Below are 20431 nucleotides of genomic sequence, written 5' to 3'. Positions count from 1 at the left end.
GAAGTTCATGCATTCTTTAAAATTAAGACAGAGACCTACCTTTTTCACCAATTCTGGCTCCGCTCTAAACCCCCGTGATCTCTCACACTAAGGGCTTAGTGTTAGAGTGTGTGTCACACCACTAATCCCCTATTTATTATGTCATAACTTTCCTCTCTATTCCCTTTGTATCTATATCTTGGGTCCTTGAATGATCTCAAGGCAAGTGGCTATGTCTTTGTAAACTTCATTTACATGGCAATCATCTTTGGACATAGTTCTAGCTTAAGGTATATGACAATTAAAATTTGTTGATTAATTCACAAAAAGCATAAGTGATGTGCTCCAAAATGTCTTCTCAGGCCCAAGAACGTGTCTATCACTAGGTACCATTTTCCTGTAGGTATGCCCCCTTAGTTTTGAGATTTATAAGACTGGCAAAGACGAACAGATCTTTTCTTTCAAAGGACTCAACAGCTCCCTAACGACTAAAATATAAAATCTCGACTCTTCACTCCCTTCACAGCTGAATTCTGCCCACAACCCCAGTCTTATCTCCTGATATTCTCCCACATTTACATTGTGCTCCAAAGAAATCATTCATTTTATTGGGAGAGGAGAAGTGTGTAGATTTCCAGGCTCTTCTACCACTACATGTTTAGACGTGAACTTCACTCTGCTTAAACCACTTCCTCAACAAAGCCACTCCTAATCTTTCAGCTAGTAAGCCTTAGGTACTTTCCCCCCATCTTTCTGTATTATTTCAAAGCATTGTATCACATTATTTCAAGGTAGCTATTATAATACTTATTACGTTGATGTAATTATGTTTACATATCCATCTTTCCAACTATTCTGTGAGACTCACAGTAATAAGTACTATATTTTCTTCATATTTATAAGTCCCTGCAATTCACAGAGTAGTTGGCACTCAATACATCTTCAAATGAAAACTTATTGATTGAGTAAATGAATGAATAAATACGAATTGAGTGTGGAAGTAAAGAATGTATTCTAGCAGGTATGATTCCCAATGGCCTAAAAACCCATGGAAAATTGGCATCTGATATATTTCCTACAATATTCCAGAAAATTCAAACCCTTCTAAGAAATGCCTCATGGAAACACCCACTAACCTTCTCAGTGAAAGGTCTGAAGCTTTAAAGCACATATTCCAGGGATGCAGTGCTATTGATATGACCCTTCTTTGTTACTTTATAGCATATTTTCTTATTAATTTATTCTTTATAAGGACACTTTATATCCTATAATTCACCTATACTGTTTATTGTGGACACGTCCTGACCTTTAGACAAATTGAACAAACTATCTATCTGAAGCGCAGATGACCTCTTTCAGTTGCAAGCTCCCTTTGAAATTTCTCTACAGTTTATAACAATTTGAACTGCCTGAGAATGTGACCTATCACCTGTAAGCTTCCAACCAAGCAATGGGATTTGCAAGCACGTTAGACAAGTGGCCGATACCAGGCTTCAGCTGACACATAAGTAGATCATTGCTTTCAAGATGTCACTTGGTATCAGAGAATGGTAAACCTGGAAGTAACTTGCTTTCATTGATTTAGCACCCACTTGGAGGCACACCTACTGTGTGCAGGTGCGATGCTAGACTCTGGGATCTTATAACCCCAGATCAACAGTTTCATTGTATGCAAGTAAGGACAGAAGTCAAAATGGGTGGGTCAATTCTCCCCAGTCACTAAGCTATTTATTGCCAGAGTGAAGACGGAAGTCAGGTCTCCAAGATTCCCCCTCATCTCACATTCCAGATGTGAAGGATCTGGTGAAGGTATTTTGTCTACCCTTTCCAGAGTGTCCTCAGTACTGAAATTCCACCATCCATTCCTTTGGGTCCCTTCTCTTTCAAATTCTCCTGGGAGAAGTAAGAAACTAATATTAAAATCTGTAATAGTTTAGAACACATTAGTTCTTAAGTCTGGAAAAAATTGGAGCAGCATGGAAATACTGGGGCACCTGGCAGAGAAATAATACATTATAATACATTATAAAAAGCAAGAGTAAGGAGCAGAAAGGAAAGAAAATCCAGGTGATGCCCTGAGGCAGACAGATGCCAACTACCTCGAAACTTCACCTTCAGGCCAACCCAACCTGTTTCAGGATGGAGCAATTAGCTTACTGAAGTCCGAGCCCTTGGTTCCTCTGCCCCAAGGTTTCCCTGTGGTTTATAAACTTCATCCTTCTGTGTGTGAGTAGGCAGACCTAGTGAAAAATCACCTGTGACACCAAGTTGGTTGCTGATTAACATGGTTGCTCCAGGAGTGTCCACTCTGGAGGTCAAAGAACAAAGAATTTTGAGTGTTAATTGCAATGTTCTCTCTTGTTTTGGGTCAGAAAAATCAGCAAAAGAAAGGATACTCAAGAAAGGATTTTTTAAAAATTGTCAAGACCAGAAGAAATCCTAGCAAGAGCACAAGGTTTCTGATAAGACAGCCAAAGAATGGGTTAGCCTGGCTGCCTGAATTTTTTGCCCATAAATTGATTAGGAATACTAGGTAGACTTTGGGTGAAAGTAGAAAAGAACCATTCTGGGCAATTCAAAGATCAGGCTTAATAAGGCCACAGCTGGGCAGGTGGCCAGATGGGTGAGTGCTATTTAGAAAAGAATATCCAAGGGAAGGGAGCAGTAAGGCTGATGTACTGCATCTGAGAAAACCATTTTTCTCCGAGTTTCAAATATATGCCAGCAACTAAAATCTAGGACCACAAATGAGAATGAACCTATTCCATCTGCCTGTGGAAGTTTCCATGAGCACCACAGTGTGCAGCCATTGCTGCCAATGGCCCTCTGCTTGAAGCGTTTGGCATTAGAATGTGGCAGCAGACAAGGTCCCCTCCATGTGAGGACTTTGACAAATTGATCTTGTGTGGGCCTGGTCTGCCATTCTCACTCAGGGATGCTGTTTCAGCACCAAAAACACCTCCTCAGAGAGAATCTGGGTACATTTAGAAGATCTGTCTTGAAGAGACAACAAGAAAGATGGATTGAATACCTTTTGCTGCCATTTCACTTAGAAATGAGAATTTGTTTCCCAAGGGAGAATCACTTGTCACACTTTGAGTTGGTTTCTGTCTTGGCTGGGGGTTTTCATTAGCAATATAATGCAAGACAACTCTGAATTACATATAAAACTGTAAGGTGTCTGGTAATCTGTTGATGATAAACTTGGGGTACTTCCTTTCTTTTGCCTGTTTCTTTACTCTAGCTTTTAATTGTGGAAGAATTCAAACATAAACGGGTAGAAAAATGAACATATGGATACATTCGGATACCTATCACTGAGACTGCAAATAGCAATTGTTTGCCAATCTTTTCATCTCTTTTCTCTCACCCACTTGCTACACCCACTGGATAATTTTAAAGCAAACCTCAGACATCGTATCATTCTGTCATAAATACTTGAATGTAATTTGCCTTTGTAACACCTATATTTCTTAAGGTATATTTAACTGGTACAGAATAAGTTCGCCGGCTCCCTGCGGCTCAGATGCATTCTTAGATAGCACGCCCTCTTCTCTATACCCAGAAGGCTTTCTTCCATCCTTGGACTGAGTTCTAGTCTCTGTGGTTTGAGTAAGGGCAAAAAGTAGATGGAACAATTTCCATATAAGACTGAGAGTCTGAATGGGGGGTTAGGACTAGTGCTCAGAGGAATTGTTTGGGGGGGACATTGAGAACAGTGATCAAGAGAAATACTGCTTTGGGGCCCATGTTTGAGACAGGGCTTGGCAAAAAGTCTGAGTTCTGCATGGAACTCAGCAACACTGACGCTCTGAGATTTGCATAGTGTTTGGAAATAACTTCACTGGCAGAGTCTTAGGCTTTTACACAAGGGGCACTTTCAGCTCTGACAAGAGTAAATTCCCATCATTCATTCATTCGTTATTTCTTTTATTCATTCAAAAATGTTAAACCCCTACTGTGTGCTAGTTATTGCTCATATTACTGGGGTCATAGCAGACATCAAGATAAAAAATAGTTGCTCACATTTTAGAGGGCAAAAGAGACAATATACCATAAATATACAATATAAAGTCAGATAGATAAACGCTACAACAAGGAAAGTAAACCAAATTAAAAGGAGGCAGACTTCAGGCTGAGGCTGTCTTTTATACAGGTGGGCATGGAAAGCCTCTATGAGGAGATAACGTCTGAGAAGAGGCCTGAATATAATATGCGGACAAGACACGCACAGGTGTGGGTGAGGCACTTCTGAGTTAAAGGAGCAGCAAGTGCAAGCTCCTTGAGGTTGAAATAAGGTTGGCAGATCCAAGAAAAGACCAGTGTGGCTACAGTGTTGTGATCAAGGGGCAGAGTGATAGGAGATGAGATCAAGAGGCAGTGTGGACCAATCTTGTAGGGCTCTGGAGACCTCAATAACGAATTTGTTTGTTTGTTTGTGTTCTGGGCAGGGCTTCTAGATTGTTTAATGACTGAGGCACAATTCATTTCCTAGTCTACACAGTTGGTAGCGCATAATCTATGTGAGCGTGGGCGGGCTGTAAACCTGAGGTTAGGGATTTTGAGCAAGAGGTTAACAAGACATGTTCAGATTTTAAAAAGAGCCTGACTTCTACGTAGACAAGTGATTGCAGGGCAATACAATGAAAGCAGAGATCTTATAAGAGGCCACTGGAATCATCTGGCAAAAAAATCATGAGGCTAAGTCTAATAAGGAGATACTGGGATGTGCTTGGCTTTAAGCTACATTGTCAGCTACAGCCAATAGGAGTTGCTGATGGATCCAATGGATTTGGGTTTGAGGGAAAAAGACTCCTGTATTTGGAGTCTGGGCAATAAGGTGTCTTTTACTAAGATGGAAAATAGTAGATTTGGGAGTGATGTAGACACCTTTAGTTGCTAACAAACCACCTTTCCTCCTTGTTCTCTTCTGTTGCATTATTAATTTGTCCCTCTCTATTGATCTTTCATAGAAGTAAACAAATGTACAATAATATGTCCCACGTTATGTCTACTCCTTGGACCTCCTTGGTTCTGCAGGGTCCGGCTCCTACAGGCTGCATTTCTGATCATCGCAGGTTAGTTGGCCTCTGCTGGGTTTGGCCAATGAAAGAAAATGAGGGGGAGATTGGTAGACAAGAGGAGTAAGAATCAAGATGTCCCAGGCCCTCTGCCTCAGGCAGCATCTCTGGTAGAATCAAGGAGTGATCTCTTTGGCACTCTGACTCTGTTTAGAGTTCAGGAAGGGCAAGAGGATCCAGAAAAAGGGACTAAGATGGAGTGACCAGTAGAAAAAGAGGACCCCCCCCAAACCACGTGATAAAAGCCTTACAGAAAGAGAAAACAATCGACTGTGTGAAGTACTGCTAAGACAAGTAAGATAATGACTGAGAATTATCTATTCTATTTCACAATTGATTCTAGGAGAAGAAAAGCTTGCTTGGATTGCTAGAGATGAAATCTTGCTAAGGAAAGACTAAGCAAAACATGAGGAGAGAAAGTAGAAACAAGCATTGGTAAATTTTAAGGGATACAGAGAAATGTGACTGTAACTTGAGAGTAATAGAACGTTCGACAGAAATTTTCTAAAGATGGGATAGATATCAGTAAGAGTCCATCCAGTAAAACAGAAATCTCTTCCGGCACTTAAAACAGAGGTAATTTAACCAGATAATGCAAGAGCTGAGACTCCAACAGGGGCAGATGAGGAGCCCAGAGGTTAGCCCTTCATGGTTCTACTTCCTTCTGGCTAAAAGGACAAAGGAAGGAAAGATGTTATAAGAGCCCAGACTTTGGGATCACCTATAGAAGCTGGAAACACAACTGTCATATCATTTGGAGCTGGAGCTAAGGAGAACCCTCAGCTTCCACCAGAGATATTCTACCATTCCAGATTCTTCTTGCAGATGGCTGAACATTGACTTAGAGAATCTTACACTGGGCAGTGACTTTCAACAATGTCTGTACAAATGAGTCATTGTAGAAGCCTTTAAAAAATACCACTGCCCAGAGTGTACCCCAAACTGATTGAATAGAATCTATGAACAAAATTTTGCTATTTTTTAAAAGATCTCCAAGTGATTCTAATTTATACCCAGGGTTTGAGAATTACTGCTCAAAATTCTGCATTGTAAAACAGTAGTGAATGCTTCCTTGCACAAAACTGCCTCTAGTGCTTGAATCGAAACCTAAGGTATCCATCATAGCAACAAATAGTGAAAGCCCCAAACCTCTCTGTACCATTGAATTAATTTCCTTAATGAAATAGGCTGCCTGAAAGCTCCAGGCCTTTAATGCTGTTTTGAGGTTACGAGAGCAAAAGATGAAAAGCCCAGAAGTAACATTCTCCACATTTCCTTTCACTGTAACAGAATAATTAATCAGTGTGGTTACCCACACGGCACTGAGAGACACATTTTCCGGGATACTATAGGTCACGACTGATAGAGATGGAGGGGCATGTGCTAGCCACGTGGAGTGAGGAATTAAGACATCTGATGTCTTTTCAAACCACTAAAAAGCCTTTCAGAGTGCCTCATGTTTATGCTTCTCTAATTTGGAATATATTACATACCTTATAATTAGGACTTCTCTCTTTCTTAGAGCCTGAAATGTTTGTCACTTTCAGGGAGTGAAAATCTTGAGTCTGTGGATCAGAAATAAGCTCCTAGTCTTTTATCGAGAATCCTGCATTTTGGGTAAGTAATTTCCCCAAGCAGCTGGGATTTAGTCAGTGTTCTTAGTTATAATTAAATGATAAATCTTTACATGGAAGGCGTCCAACACCTAATATGTCAGTTCTATCAGAGTAGAATAGAGCACAAGATACATTTACCTAGGAAAATGATTCCACTTTGGAAAACTATATTCTCTTGTCAGAAGCCAGATGACAAGCAGTTGCCTGTGAACAGTCAATAACAAAGGGCTCTTCAGTGGCTCATGATGCATCTTCCACACCCTGCATCCATGCAGTTTTCTGGAAATAATGAGTGGCTCCCTCCCTGTCTGACATTTTTTGTTGGCATCAGCATCTCCAATGCCCAGATAGGCTTGGCGCGCAGCACTGATTTAGGGATGCTGTTATGCTCACCTGAGATGTAAAATACATCACAGGCAGCTCTTCCTGTGGCACACAGATCATTCTCTTCACTAAACACACGTTTATTAAATACTTACTGTGGACTGGGCTTGTACTAGGCAATGTGGGCGATCCAACCCTGACTGTGACACTTTTGATTCACTTGTCCAGTCAGGCATAGAGAATTCATTAAGATGAGGAGAAGCAGAAAGCTTGGAGTTCGTGATTCAAATTGTTTTTCCCAAATTTAAAATAATATGGCTTTGTTTACGTTATGTGTGTGTTTATGTATGTATTTATATGCTCCTATATAGGACTGTTTAATTCACTTCTGTATCTCATGCGTCCTAACCCAAGGCACTGTAACTAAGAATTCAATAAGCTTTTGTTGTAAAGGCAGTGCATGAGTGAATAATTAATTATGATCATTGGAAATGCACGGTGTAAAAATTAAAAATGGTAACTAACTCATAGATTGCTTATTTTGTGCATAACAGTATTATAAATCATTTAATCCTCACAACAGCTATGGAAAATAAGTATTATTATTAGTTTCAATTTTGAGACAGGAAATTGGCAACATGTGAAGATCAAAGAACCCATCCAGGCACACAGCTGGTAGGGGGCAGAGGCAGGGTGCACACTCAGGCTTTCTGGTTTCAGTGTTATACTCACAGAACTACAGTCTAGAGAGTTGTCATAAGCAGGTTTTCATCCGCATTAGGGTGCTCTGAGAAGTAAAGCAACTAGGGGTCCTGGGAAGAGCTCTGTCTTTGGTATCCAGTATACCCAGCTCCACGCTTAATAGCTCTGTGACTGTGGGCAAGTGCATGGACCTATCTGAGCCTCAATTTCCTAATCAAAATTGTAGGTACACCTTTCTTGTTAGCGAACAGACTCTGGAGCCAGATTGTCTAACTGAACGACTGGGCAAGCTACTTAACCTCTCTGTGCCTCAGTTTCCTTGTTTGTAAAAGGGGCATAGGAATTGTAACTATTTCATATGGCTCTTGAAAAGGTACAACACATCTCTGTATGAAATGCTTTGAATAATGCCTTACACACAGTAAGTGCCTTATCAGTGTCAGTTATTATCATATTGCTATAGATGTTACTATTATTAGGCTTTACTAGAAAGTAAATGTTTTTATTGCTACCTATGGTCAAGCTTTCCACTTTGCTATAAATCGTATACTCTCTTACCTACTCACAGGTTCATTCCAGGAATTCCTCCTTCTTTGTCCTACATCATCCTCTCTACTGGGTCATTCCAGTCAGCGTTCAAACATGCTATAATTTCTCTCAAACTAAAGAAACAACTGTCTTTATCCCATTTGGCTTTATCCCAGATGTCTCCACTTGTTTCTGTTCCTTCTTACAGGAATATATTTTTAAAAAATTGCCTTTATTTGTTGTTGACATTTTTTCTCTTCTCATTCTCTCTTTTTTGTTTTTAATTCCTTTTTTTTTCCTAAGGAAGATTCACCCTGAGCTAACATCCATGCCAACCTTCCTCGATTTTTCAGTATGTGGGTCAAGAGCAGAGCATGGCCGCTAACAGAGCAGTGTAGGTCCATGTCTGGGAACCAAATCCAGGCCACCAAAGTGGAGCACACTGAATTTAACCATTAGGCCACTAGGGCTGGCCCTTTATTTTTAAATTGTTGTAGTAAAATATATATAACATAAAATTTATCATCTTAATCCCTTTTTTTTTTCTTTCTGGGAAACATTCACCCTGAGCTAACTCTGTTGTCAATCTTCCTCATTTTTTTTCCTTCCCAAAGCCCCACTGCATAATTGTATATCATATTTGTAAGTCCTTCTAGGCTTTCTGTGTGAGCCACTGCCACAGCATGGCAACTGACAAACAAGTGGTGTGGTTCTGCAACCAGGAACTGAACCTGGGCGGCTGAAGCAGTAGGAGCACCCAACTTTAACCACTAGGCCATCAGAGCTGGCTCGTCTTAATCATTTTTAAGTGCTCAGTACAGTGGCATTAAGTAGATTAATATCGCTGTGCAACCATCATCACCATTCATCTCTAGAACTCTTTTCATCTTTCAAAACTGAAACTGTATACCCACTAAATAATAATTTCCCTGTTTACCACCCCCCCCCCCCCAGTCCCAGTAGCCCTCATTGTACTCACTGTCTCTGTGATTTGGGCTACTCTGAGTACCTCATGTAAGTGGAATCACACAATATTTGTCTTCTGTGACTGGCTTATTTCACTTCACATATGTAGCTGCCCCTGATGCAGGAAGGGTTAATAATCACTGGAAAAGGCTTGCCAACAAACTGTGACCCAGAGGTGAGACAGCCGGTTAGCCAATGACAGGTAAGACCTCCAGGGGGAGGCAACCTAAGCCAGGCATCAGTCACCTGGGGGCACAGATGGAGACACGATATCGGGAGCAGGAGGGGCTATTGCCTAGGAGGACTTGCATGCTCCGAGATAAAATATACGAGCACAGCAATAACATGATACTATCAAAACAGAGGCCAAGAGAGGGTTCCTTGAGAAATCACTAAGAATTCTTGGCATTCGCTAATTACATTGTCCAGAACACTTGTGAATGTTTAACAGATGTAAGCTATGTATATATTGAAATGCTGGTTATAATAAACTCAGAGTGGCCATCAGCCCTCTCTGCATCTATCCTGATGTGTACATTGGATTCTTAAGGTTCATCCATGTCATAGCATATGCCAGCTTCATATATTTTAATGGTTTGTTATTAGGTGCATAAATGTTTATAATTGTATCTCCTTTCTATACTGAGTTTTTTAATAATACAAAATGTCCATTTTCACTTGAAAGTTTGACTTTGAAAGTTTTATTATAATTTGTCTTGGGGTGGATCTCTTGGAGTTCATCCTACTTGGAATTCATTGAGCTTCTTTGATGTATGTTCATGCATCCAAGGATGTAAGGATGTATACGCAGCCAATTCACAAGTGTATATTTATGTGTTTCATCAAACTTGGGAAACCTGGGACTATCACAATGCATATGATGTTTTCTTGATGTCACTTAAGCTCTGTCCACTTTTTTACATTTTTATTCTTTGTGTTCCTCAGACTCAATAATTTCAATTGTCTTATTTCCAGGTTCTCTGATGCTTTCCTCTGCCTGCTCAAATCTGCCTTTGAATTGTTACAGTGAGTTTTGTATTTCAGTTGTAATTTTCAGTTCTGGAATTTGTTTTTGGTTTCTTTTTAGGTTTTCTAACTCTTCGTTGATATGTGCATTTTGTTCAAACGTTGTTCTCTTCACTTTCTCCATAACTGTCTTTGTTATTTGACCATCTTTTAAAAAGTTGTTTTAAGGTATTTGTTTAAAAGGTCTGCCAACTAGTCTTTCTCTGGGACAGTTTTGGTTGGTTTATTTTTTTCTTTTAAATAGGCCATACTTTCATGTTTCTTTGTATGCCTTGTGGGGTTCTTTTCATTGAAAACTGGATGTTTGAATATAATGATATGATAACTCTGGAAATCAGATTTCCCATTCCCTGGGGTTTGTTGTTTTTTGTTTCTGTTTTGCCTGTTTTATTATTGTAGTCTGTCTACATGCTGAGAATCAGTGTGATGTGTAAATTTAAGGTCTTCTCAGGTCTTTTCTGAGCTTGTGCCTTTCCCTGAGCATGTGTGGTGACTTTCTCATTTGCCCTGTAGGTGCAGTTGCTTTTGAATATCCTGATTTTTAATGTCTTTAATGGTTTCCAAAAGGGGAAAAAGATAAAATAAAGGAGAGGAAAAAATGGATGCCAGCCCTAACATCCCCTGGAGGTCACTTCACCTTGAGGAGAAGGGGCTTGCAACAAGAGAAGGGGAGGCAAAAATGGCTGCCCACCTCATTGTCTGCACCTCTATGATCAGAAAGAGCAATCAGCAATCAGATCACAAATCCCAATATTTGGAGGACAGGGTCCTTATTGCCTACCCTGTCTCCCTCAAGCTGTGTGCAAGCTGCTCCAGGAATACGTGCACAGCTGCCTGCCCTAGGGCTGTGGGTGGGAATGGATAGCCACTAATGAGCTAACAGCTGAAACTGACCAAAATCAACTGCAATTTATTGTGTGAGTCTCACCCTGGAAGTTACAGGGCTTCAATAGTACTCTGATATAGCTATATAGGACAGATTCTGCCAGTGCCAATTGTTGTCTCCATCCTCTTCTTTTTACAAGTTGGGTTCATTGATATATAATTTATTTACATAAAAAATTTCCCCTTTTAGGTGTACAGTTTTATGTGTTTGAACAAATGCATAGTTGAGTAATGACCACCATATTCAATATATAGAATATTTCCATCATCCTAAATGTTCCTTCAGCCCATTTTTAGTTAATTTCCTCATACACTCTTAGTCCCAGGAAATCGCTGATCTTTTTTCTGTCCCTTTGATTTTGACTTTTTCAGGATTTAAGATAACTGGAATCGTGTAGTATGTGACATTTTGAGTTTGACATCTTTCACTTAAAATAATGCATGCAAGATCTATTGCAATACTCTATTGTATGAATGTACAACTCATTGTTTATCCATTCACAAGTTGATAGATATTTGGATTGTTTCCAGTTTGGGACAATTATGAGTAAACTTACATGTACAGGGTTTTGTGTGGACATAAATTCTCATTTTTCTTGGGATTAGGAGTGGGATTGAAGAGTGTAGTCGTACATCACTTAATGATGGGGATGTGTTCTGAGAAATGAGCCATTTGGTGATTTCATCCTTGTGTCAACATCATCGAGTGGTACTTACACAAACCTAGATGGTATAGCCTGCTACACACATATGCTATAGGATACTAATTTTATGGGACCACCACCATATATGCTGTCCATCATTGACCAAAATGTTAAGTGGCCCTTGACTATAGTATGTTAAGTGTTTGATTACCTTTATAAGAAACTGCCACTTTTTTTTCACAATCCCTGTTCCATTTTTCATACCCCCCCAAAAATGTATGAGTCCAAAATTCTCCACTCCTTCACCGGCACTTGATATTGTCTTTTTTTTTAAACAATTCCAAGAAGAAAGGAGTAGTGCTATAGACAGGATGTTTATGCCTCTCTAAAATTCATATGTTGAAATCCTAGCCCCCAAATGTGATGATATTAGGAGGTGGGACCTTTGAGAGGTCTTTAGGTTAAGAAAGTGGAGACTTCATGAATGAGATTAGTTCCTTTATAAAAGAGACCTCAGAGAGCTCCCTTGCCTTTCCACCATGTGAGGACACAGCAAGAAGACAACCATCCTTGAACCATGAAGCAGATCCTCACCAGTCACCTAATCAGATGTCACCTTGATCTTGGGCTTCTCATCCTCCATAATTGTGATAAATATATGGTTGTTGTTTAATCTATCCAGTCTATGGTATTTTTGATATAGCATCCTGAAGAGACTAAGACAGGGATTGGTACCAGGAGTGGGGTGCTGCTGTAACAAACACCTAAAAATGTGGAAGCAGCTTTGGAACTGGGTAATAGGTGGAGGCTAGAAGAGTTCTGAAGTATAAGCTAGAAAAAGCGTATATTGCGGTGAATAGATCTTTGAGCACAATTCTAGTGATAGTTCAGAAAGAAAAGAAGAAAGCTGTAGAGAAAGTCTAAATCATCTTAGAAAATACCTACATAATTCTAAACAGAATGTTGATAGAAATATGGATGGTAAAAGCTATTCTGATGAGGTGCCAGGAAAAAATAACGAACATATTATTGGATACTGGAGGAAAGGTGATCATTGTGAGAAAGTGGCAAAAAACATGGCTGAATTGTATTCATGTTCTAGTGTTTTGTGGAAGGTAAAACTTGCAAGAGATGAAATTGGATATTTAGCTGAAACTATTTCTAAGCAAAGTGTTGAAGGTGTGGCTTGGCTCCTCCTGATGTCTTACAGTAAAATGCAAGAAGAGAAATGGGTTAAAGATTGAATTGTTAAGCCAAAAAGGAAGCAGAATTTAAAGATATGGAAAATTCTCAGCCTGTCCATATTGTAAAAAAATGAAAAAGCATGGCCAGAAGAGAATACTAAGAGAATGAACAAGTGACCATTTGATAAGGAGATTAGTATGGATCAACCTTCCCAATGGAAGCCAGGAGCTAGTCTTGAAGAAAACAGAAGAATGACCCCAAAGGCAATTCAGAAATCTTTAAGACTGCCACTGCTAAGATTTTGCAAATCTGTAGATGAATTTGGGGAAAGAGGACATTATAACAATACTAAATCTTCCAATCCATTAGCATAGTATATCTTTCCATTTATTTAGATCTCATTTAACTCGTATCAGCAATACCTTGTAGTTTTCAGCATACACATTTTGCATATATTTTATTAGATTCCTTTCTTAGGGCTTAATGTTTTTTAGCAGTATTTTAAAGGTATTATTTTAATTTCTGATTTTTTTTTGTTGCTAATACATAAAAATGTAAATTATTTTTTATATTAACCTTGAATCCTACCCCTTTTCAAAACTTACTGACTAGCAGGTTGTGGTGTTTTTTATGGGATTTTCTATGTAGACAATTATACTGTCTATGAATAGACATTGTTTTATTTTTTCATTTACAATCTGAATGGCTTTTATTTCTTTTCCTTGTCAATATTGCACTGGATATGACCTGCAATGTAATGTAGAATAGGATTGCTGAGGGCATGCATCTTTGTCTTGTACTCAGCGTTAAGGAGAAAGCATTGACTCAACCCTATTAAGAGTTCACCTATAGATTTTTCATGAGGAAGCTGTCTTTCATTCCTAATTTTCTGCAAGTTTTTATCTTGAATGAATGTTATTTCATTAATTATTTTTGCTCTATCTATTGACATGATCATATTATTTTTCTTCTCCAATCTGTCAATAAAGTGAATTATATTCATTGATTTTCAAATGCTGAATTATCCTTGCATTCCTAGATGAACCCCAACTGATCATGATCTATTATCCTTTCTATATATTGCTGGATTCAATGTGCTAATATTTTGTTGAGAATTTTTGTGCTTATGTCACTGAGGGATATTGATTTGTAGTTGTCTTTCCTTGTAATGTTTTTGTCTAGTTTTGATGTTAGGGTAATTGTGGCCTCATAAACTGAGTTCTGAAATGTTTCATTTTCTTCTATTATGTGAAACAAATTATGCAAAATTGGTATTGCTTCTTTCATAAGTGTTGGGTAGAATTTACCAAAGAAGCCATCAGGATCTGAACTTTAAATTGTTTCAATTGTCTAAATAGATACATGACTATTCTAGTTATCTATTACTTCTTGGGTGGGTTGGACAGTTTTTCTCTTTGCTGCATTTGTCCGTGTCATTTAAATTGTTAAACTTATTGGCATAAATTGTTTGTAATTTTTCCCTTTTTAGCCTTTTAATGTCCATAGGAACTCTAGTGGTGCTCCTCTTTTTATTTCTAGTATTGCTAGTAGATATCTTCACTCTCCCTCTCCCTCTCTCTTTGTATGTGTTTGTGTGTGTATGAGGAAGATTGGCCTGAGCTAACATCTCTGCCAATCTTCCACTATTTTATGTGGGACACTGCCATAGCATGGCTTGACGAGTGGTGCTACATCTGCCCTCGGGATCTGAACCTGCAAACCCAGGGCTGCCAAAGTAGAGCATGCAAACTTAACCACTACACCACTGGGCTGGTTTCCTTCCTCCCTCCCTCTCTCTCTCACTCACTCACTCACTCACTATCTCAGCTTTCTAATTTTTATTACTCTACCTTTATTGATCACTGTGCTTCATTTATCATAATCAATGATATGGTTGCAAGTGATTTATTTGTTCCATCAATTCCTCTGTTCCTTTTTCTATCTGATTTTGAATCCAGCATTTTTATGATTCTATCTTATCTCCACTATTAGCATACTATGTATACATCTTTCTAAAATTAATTTAGTTAGTTACCTTTGGATTTACAATATGCAGCTTTAGTTTATCACAATCTGCCTCAAATAGTAATATACCACTTCATTTAGAGTGTAAGAATCTTACATCAGTGAAACGATAATTCCCCTTTCTCTTGGATTTTACTATTGTTCCCATCTATTTTGCTTTTATATATAACTCCACAATACACCATAACTACTTTTGCTTTAAGTAGTCAATTATATTTTTGAGCAATTAAAGATAAGGAAGAAAATTACTCTTTAAGTTTACCTTTATTTTTGTCATTTCCAGAGTACTTTATTTCTTTTCTACATCCATGTTCTTGTCTAAGATTATATTTCTTCCATCCGAAGACTTTCTTTATTTTTATTTTTATTTTTTTATTAAGGTTATGAAAGTTAACATCCTTGTGAAATTACAGTTGTACATCATTATTAGTCATGTTGTGGGTACACCACTTCACCCCTAGTGCCCTCCCCCCACCCCCCTTTCCTCTGGCAACCACTGATAAGTTCTCTTTGTCCATATGTTAACTACCACCTATGAGTAGAGTCATACAGAGTTCCTCTTTCTCTGTCTGGCTTATTTCACTCAACATAATACCCTCAAGGTCTATCCATGTTGCTGTGAATGGGATGACTTTGTCCATTTTTATGGCTGAGTAGTATTCCATTGTATATATATACACCACATCTTCTTTATCCAATCATCAGTTCCTGGGCACTTAGGTTGGTTCCATGATTTGGCTATTGTGAATAATGCTGCGATGAACACAGGCGTGCATGGAACTTTTGGAATTGCTGATTTCAGGTTCTTAGGATAGATACCCAGTAGTGGGATGGCTGGGTCATAAGGTATTTCTATTCTTAACTTTTTGAGGAATCTCCATACTGTTTTCCATAGTAGCTGCACCAGTTTGCATTACCACCAACAGTGTATGAGGAGTCCCTTTTCTCCACAGCCTCTCCAACATTTTTCACTCTTGGTTTTGGATATTTTTGCCATTCTAATAGGTGTAAGGTGATATCTTAGTGTAGTTTTCATTTGCATTTCCCTGGTGATTAGTGATGATGAGCATCTTTTCATGTGTCTATTGGCCATCCATATATCTTCTTTGGGGAAATGTCTGTTCATGTCCCCGGCCAATTTTGTAATTGAGTTGTTTGATTTTTTATTGTTGAGTTGTGTGAGTTCTTTATATATTACGGAGATTAACCCTTTGTTGGGTAAATAACTTGTGAATATTTTTTCCCAATTAGTGGGCTTTTTTTTGTTTCAATCCTGTTTTCCCTTGCCCTGAAGAAGCTCTTTAGTCTGATGAAGTCCCATTTGTTTATTCTTTCTATTGTTTCCCTCATGTGAGGGGTTAAGGTGTCCGAAAAGATTCTTTTGAAGCTGATGTCAAAGAGTGTACTGCCTATATTCTCTTCTAGAAGACTTATTGTTTCAGGCCTAATCTTTAGATATTTGATCCATTTTGAGTTTATTGTAGTAAATGGTGAAAAAGAATGGTTGATTTTCATTCTTTTACATGTGGCTGTCTATTTTTCCCAGCACCAGTTGTTGAAGAGACTTTCTTTCCTCCATTGTAGGCCCTCAGCTCCTTGGTCAAAGATAGCTGTCCATAGATATGTGGTTTTATTTCTGGGCTTTCAATTCTGTTCCATTGATCTGTGTATCTGTTTTTGTACCAGTACCATGCTGTTTTGATTACTGTAGCTTTGTAGTACGTTTTGAAGTCAGGGATTGTGATGCCTCCAGCTTTGTTCTTCTTTCTCAGGATTGCTTTAGAAATTCTGGGTCTTTTGTTGCCCCATATGAATTTTAGGATTCTTTGTTCAATTTCTGTAAAGAATGACATTAGAATTCTGATTGGGATAGCGTTGAATCTGTAGGTTGCTTTAGGTAGTATGAACATTTTAACTATGTTTATTCTTCCAATCCGTGTGCATGGAATGTCTTTCCATCTCTTTATGTCGTTGTCGATTTCTTTCAAGAAAGTCTTGTAGTTTTCATTGTATAGATCTTTCAATTCCTTGGTTAAATTTATCCCAAGGTATTTTATTCTTTTTGTTGCAATCGTGAATGGGATTGAGTTCTTGAGATCTTTTTCTGTTAGTTCATTGTTAGCATATAGAAATGCTACTGATTTATGTATGTTGATTTTATCCCCTGCAACTTTGCTGTAGTTGTTGATTGTTTCTAATAGTTTTCTATGGATTCTTTGGGGTTTTCTATATATAAGATCATGTCATCTGCAAACAGTGAGAGTTTTACTTCTTCTTTGCCTATTTGGATTCCTTTTATTTCTTTTTCCTGCCGAATTGCTCTGGCCAAAACCTCCAGTACTATGTTGCATAAGAGTGGTGAAAGTGGGCACCCTTGTGTTGTTCATGTTCTCAGAGGGATGGCTTTCAGTTTTTGTCTGTTGGGTATGATGTTGGCTGTGGGTTTGTCATATATGGCCTTTATTATGTTGAGGTACTTTCCTTCTATACCTATTTTATTGAGGGTTTTTATCATAAATGGATGTTGGATCTTGTCGAATGCTTTCTCTGCATCTATTGAGATGATCATGTGGTTTTTGTTTTTCATTTTGTTAATGTAGTGAATCATGTTGATTGACTTGCAGATGTTGAACCATCCCTGTGTCCCTGGTATAAATCCCATTTGACCATGGTGTATAATCTTTTTGATATATTGCCATATTCGGTTTGCCAAAATTTTGTTGAGGATTTTGGCATCTATGTTAATCAGTGATATTGGCCTGTAGTTTTCCTTCTTTGTGTTGTCCTTGTCAGGTTTGGGGATCAGGGTGATGTTGGCTTCATAGAATGTATTAGGGAGTGCTCCATCTTCCTCTATTTTCTGGAATAGTTTGAGAAGGATAGGTATTAAATCTTCTTTGAATGTTTGGTAGAATTCTCCAGAGAAGCCATCTGGTCCTGGACTCTTATTTTTGGGGAGGTTTTTGATTACTGTTTCTATTTCTTTACTTGTGATTGGTCTATTCAGATTCTCTATTTCTTCCTGATTCAGTTTGGGTAGGTTGTATGAGTCTAGGAATTTATCCATTTCTTCTAGGTTGTTCAATTTGTTGGCATATAGTTTTTCATAATATTCTCTTATGATCCTTTGTCTTTCTTCGGTATCTGTTGTGATTTCTCTTCTCTCATTTCTAATTTTATTTATTTGAGACTTCTCTCTTTTTTTCAGTAAGTCTGGCTAAGGGTTTGTTGACTTTGTTAATTTTTTCGAAGAACCAACTCTTTGTTTCATTGATCCTTTCTACTGTCTTTTTTGTTTCAATATCATTTATTTCTGCTCTAATTTTTATTATTTCCCTCCTTCTATTGACTTTGGGCTTTCTTTCTTCTTCTTTTTCTAATTCCGTTAGGTGTTGTTTGAGGTTGTTTATGTAAGATTTTTCTTGCTTATTGAGGTAAGCCTGTATTGCAAATAATTTCCCTCCTAGGACTGCGTTTGCTGCATCCCAAATCATTTGGTACGGTGTGTTTTCATTTTCATTTGTCTCCAGATAATGTTTGATTTCTTCTTTAACTTCTTCAATAATCCATTGTTTGTTCAGTAGCATCTTGTTTAGTTTCCACATTTTTGGCCCTTTCCCAGCTTTATTCTTGTAGTTGATTTCTAGTTTCATAGCATTATGATCAGAAAAGATGCTTGGTATTATTTCAACCCTCTTGAACTTATTGATGCTTGCTTTGTTTCCCAAGATGTGATCTATCCTGGAGAATGTTCCATGCGTGCTTGAGAAGAATGTGTAACCTTCTGTTTTTGGATGAAGTGTCCTATATATATCTATTAGGTCCATCTGATCTAATTTTTCATTTAATTCTATATTTTCCTTCTTGATTTTCTGTCTGGATGCTCTGTCCATTGGTGTTAATGGGGTGTTGAGGTCCCCTACTATTATTGTATTGCTGTTGATGTCTCCTTTTAGTTTTGTTAATAGATTTTTACGAATTTTGGTGCTCCTGTGTTAGGTGCATATATATTTATGTGTTATGTCATCTTGGTGGAGTGTCCCTTTTATCATTATATACTGCCCCTCTTTGTCTTTCTTTATGTGTTTTGCTTTGAAGTCTACCTTGTCTGATATAAGTATGGCAACACCTGCTTTCTTTTGTTCATTATTAGCTTGGAGTATTGTCTTCCATCCCTTCACTTTGAGTCTGTGTTTGTCTTTGGGGCTGAGGTGTGTTTCCTGGGGGCAGCATATTGTTGGATCTTGTTCTTTCATCCAACCTGCCACTCTGTGCTTTTGATTGGAGAGTTCAATCCATTCACGTTTAGAGTGATTATTGAAATGTGGGGGCCTACTGTTGCCATTTTATCACTTGTTTTCTGGGTTTTTTGCATTTTGTCCTTATGGAAAGCTGTTATTTTGTGTTATTGTGCTTCTGCTTATCTCCTTTGTTCTGGATTTTGTAACCCCTTTCCTTTCTTTGATCTTTCAGGAATGAGGTTCTTACTGAGCATTTCTTGAAGAGGTTTTGTGGCAATGAACTCCCTTAACTTTTGTTTATCTGGGAAAGTTTTCATTTCTCCATCGTATTTGAAGGATATTTTCACTGGGTAGAGTATTCTTGGCTGCAGGTTTTAGTCCTTCAGAGTTTTGAATATTTCATTCCAATCTCTTCTAGCCTGTAAGGTCTCTCCTGAGAAATCTGCTGATAGCCTTATGGGGTTTCCTTTGTAAGTTATTTTCTTCTGCCTGGTTGCCCTTAGTATTTTCTCTTTGTCATTGACTTTTGCTAGTTTCACTACTATATGCCTTGGGGTTGGTCTTCTTACATTAATAAAGTTTGCAGATCTATTGGCTTCTGTCACATGGAGTTCCATCTCTCTTCCCAAGTTTGGAAAGTTCTCGGCTATTATTTCTTTGAACAGGCCTTCTGTCCCCTTCTCCTTCTCTGCTCCCTCTGGTATACCTATAATCCTTATGTTGCATCTCCTAATTGAGTTGGATAATCCTCGGAGAGTTTCTTCATTTCTTTTTAGTCTTAGTTCTCTCTCCTCCTCTGTCTGCAGCATTTCTATATTCCTATCTTCCAAATTGCTAATTCTGTCCTCCATATTAGCGACCCTACTCTTCAGAGAGTCCAGATTTTTCTTAATCTCCTCCATTGTGTTCTTCATCTCCAGTATTTCTAATTGGTTCTTCTTTATAGTGTCAAGCTCTTTTGTGACATAGCTCCTGAACTCATTGAATTGTCTATCTGAATTCTCTTTTAACTCGTTGAGTTTTTTAATAATGGCAGTTTTGAAATCATCGTCATTTAGGTTATAGATTTCATTGTCTTTGGGATTGTTTTCTGAGTGCTTATCATTTTCCTTTTGTTCTGGAGATTTAATATATTTTTTCATACTGCTTAATGGCGTGGATTTGTGCCTCCGCATAGGGATAGAGTTTAGTTGCTGCTTCCACTTGTTGTGACTGGTGTGTGGGGGGGC

Source organism: Equus quagga, chromosome 22 (assembly GCF_021613505.1).
Source record: "Equus quagga isolate Etosha38 chromosome 22, UCLA_HA_Equagga_1.0, whole genome shotgun sequence".
NCBI lineage: Eukaryota > Metazoa > Chordata > Mammalia > Perissodactyla > Equidae > Equus > Equus quagga.
Note: the sequence above shows the minus strand (reverse complement) of the source record.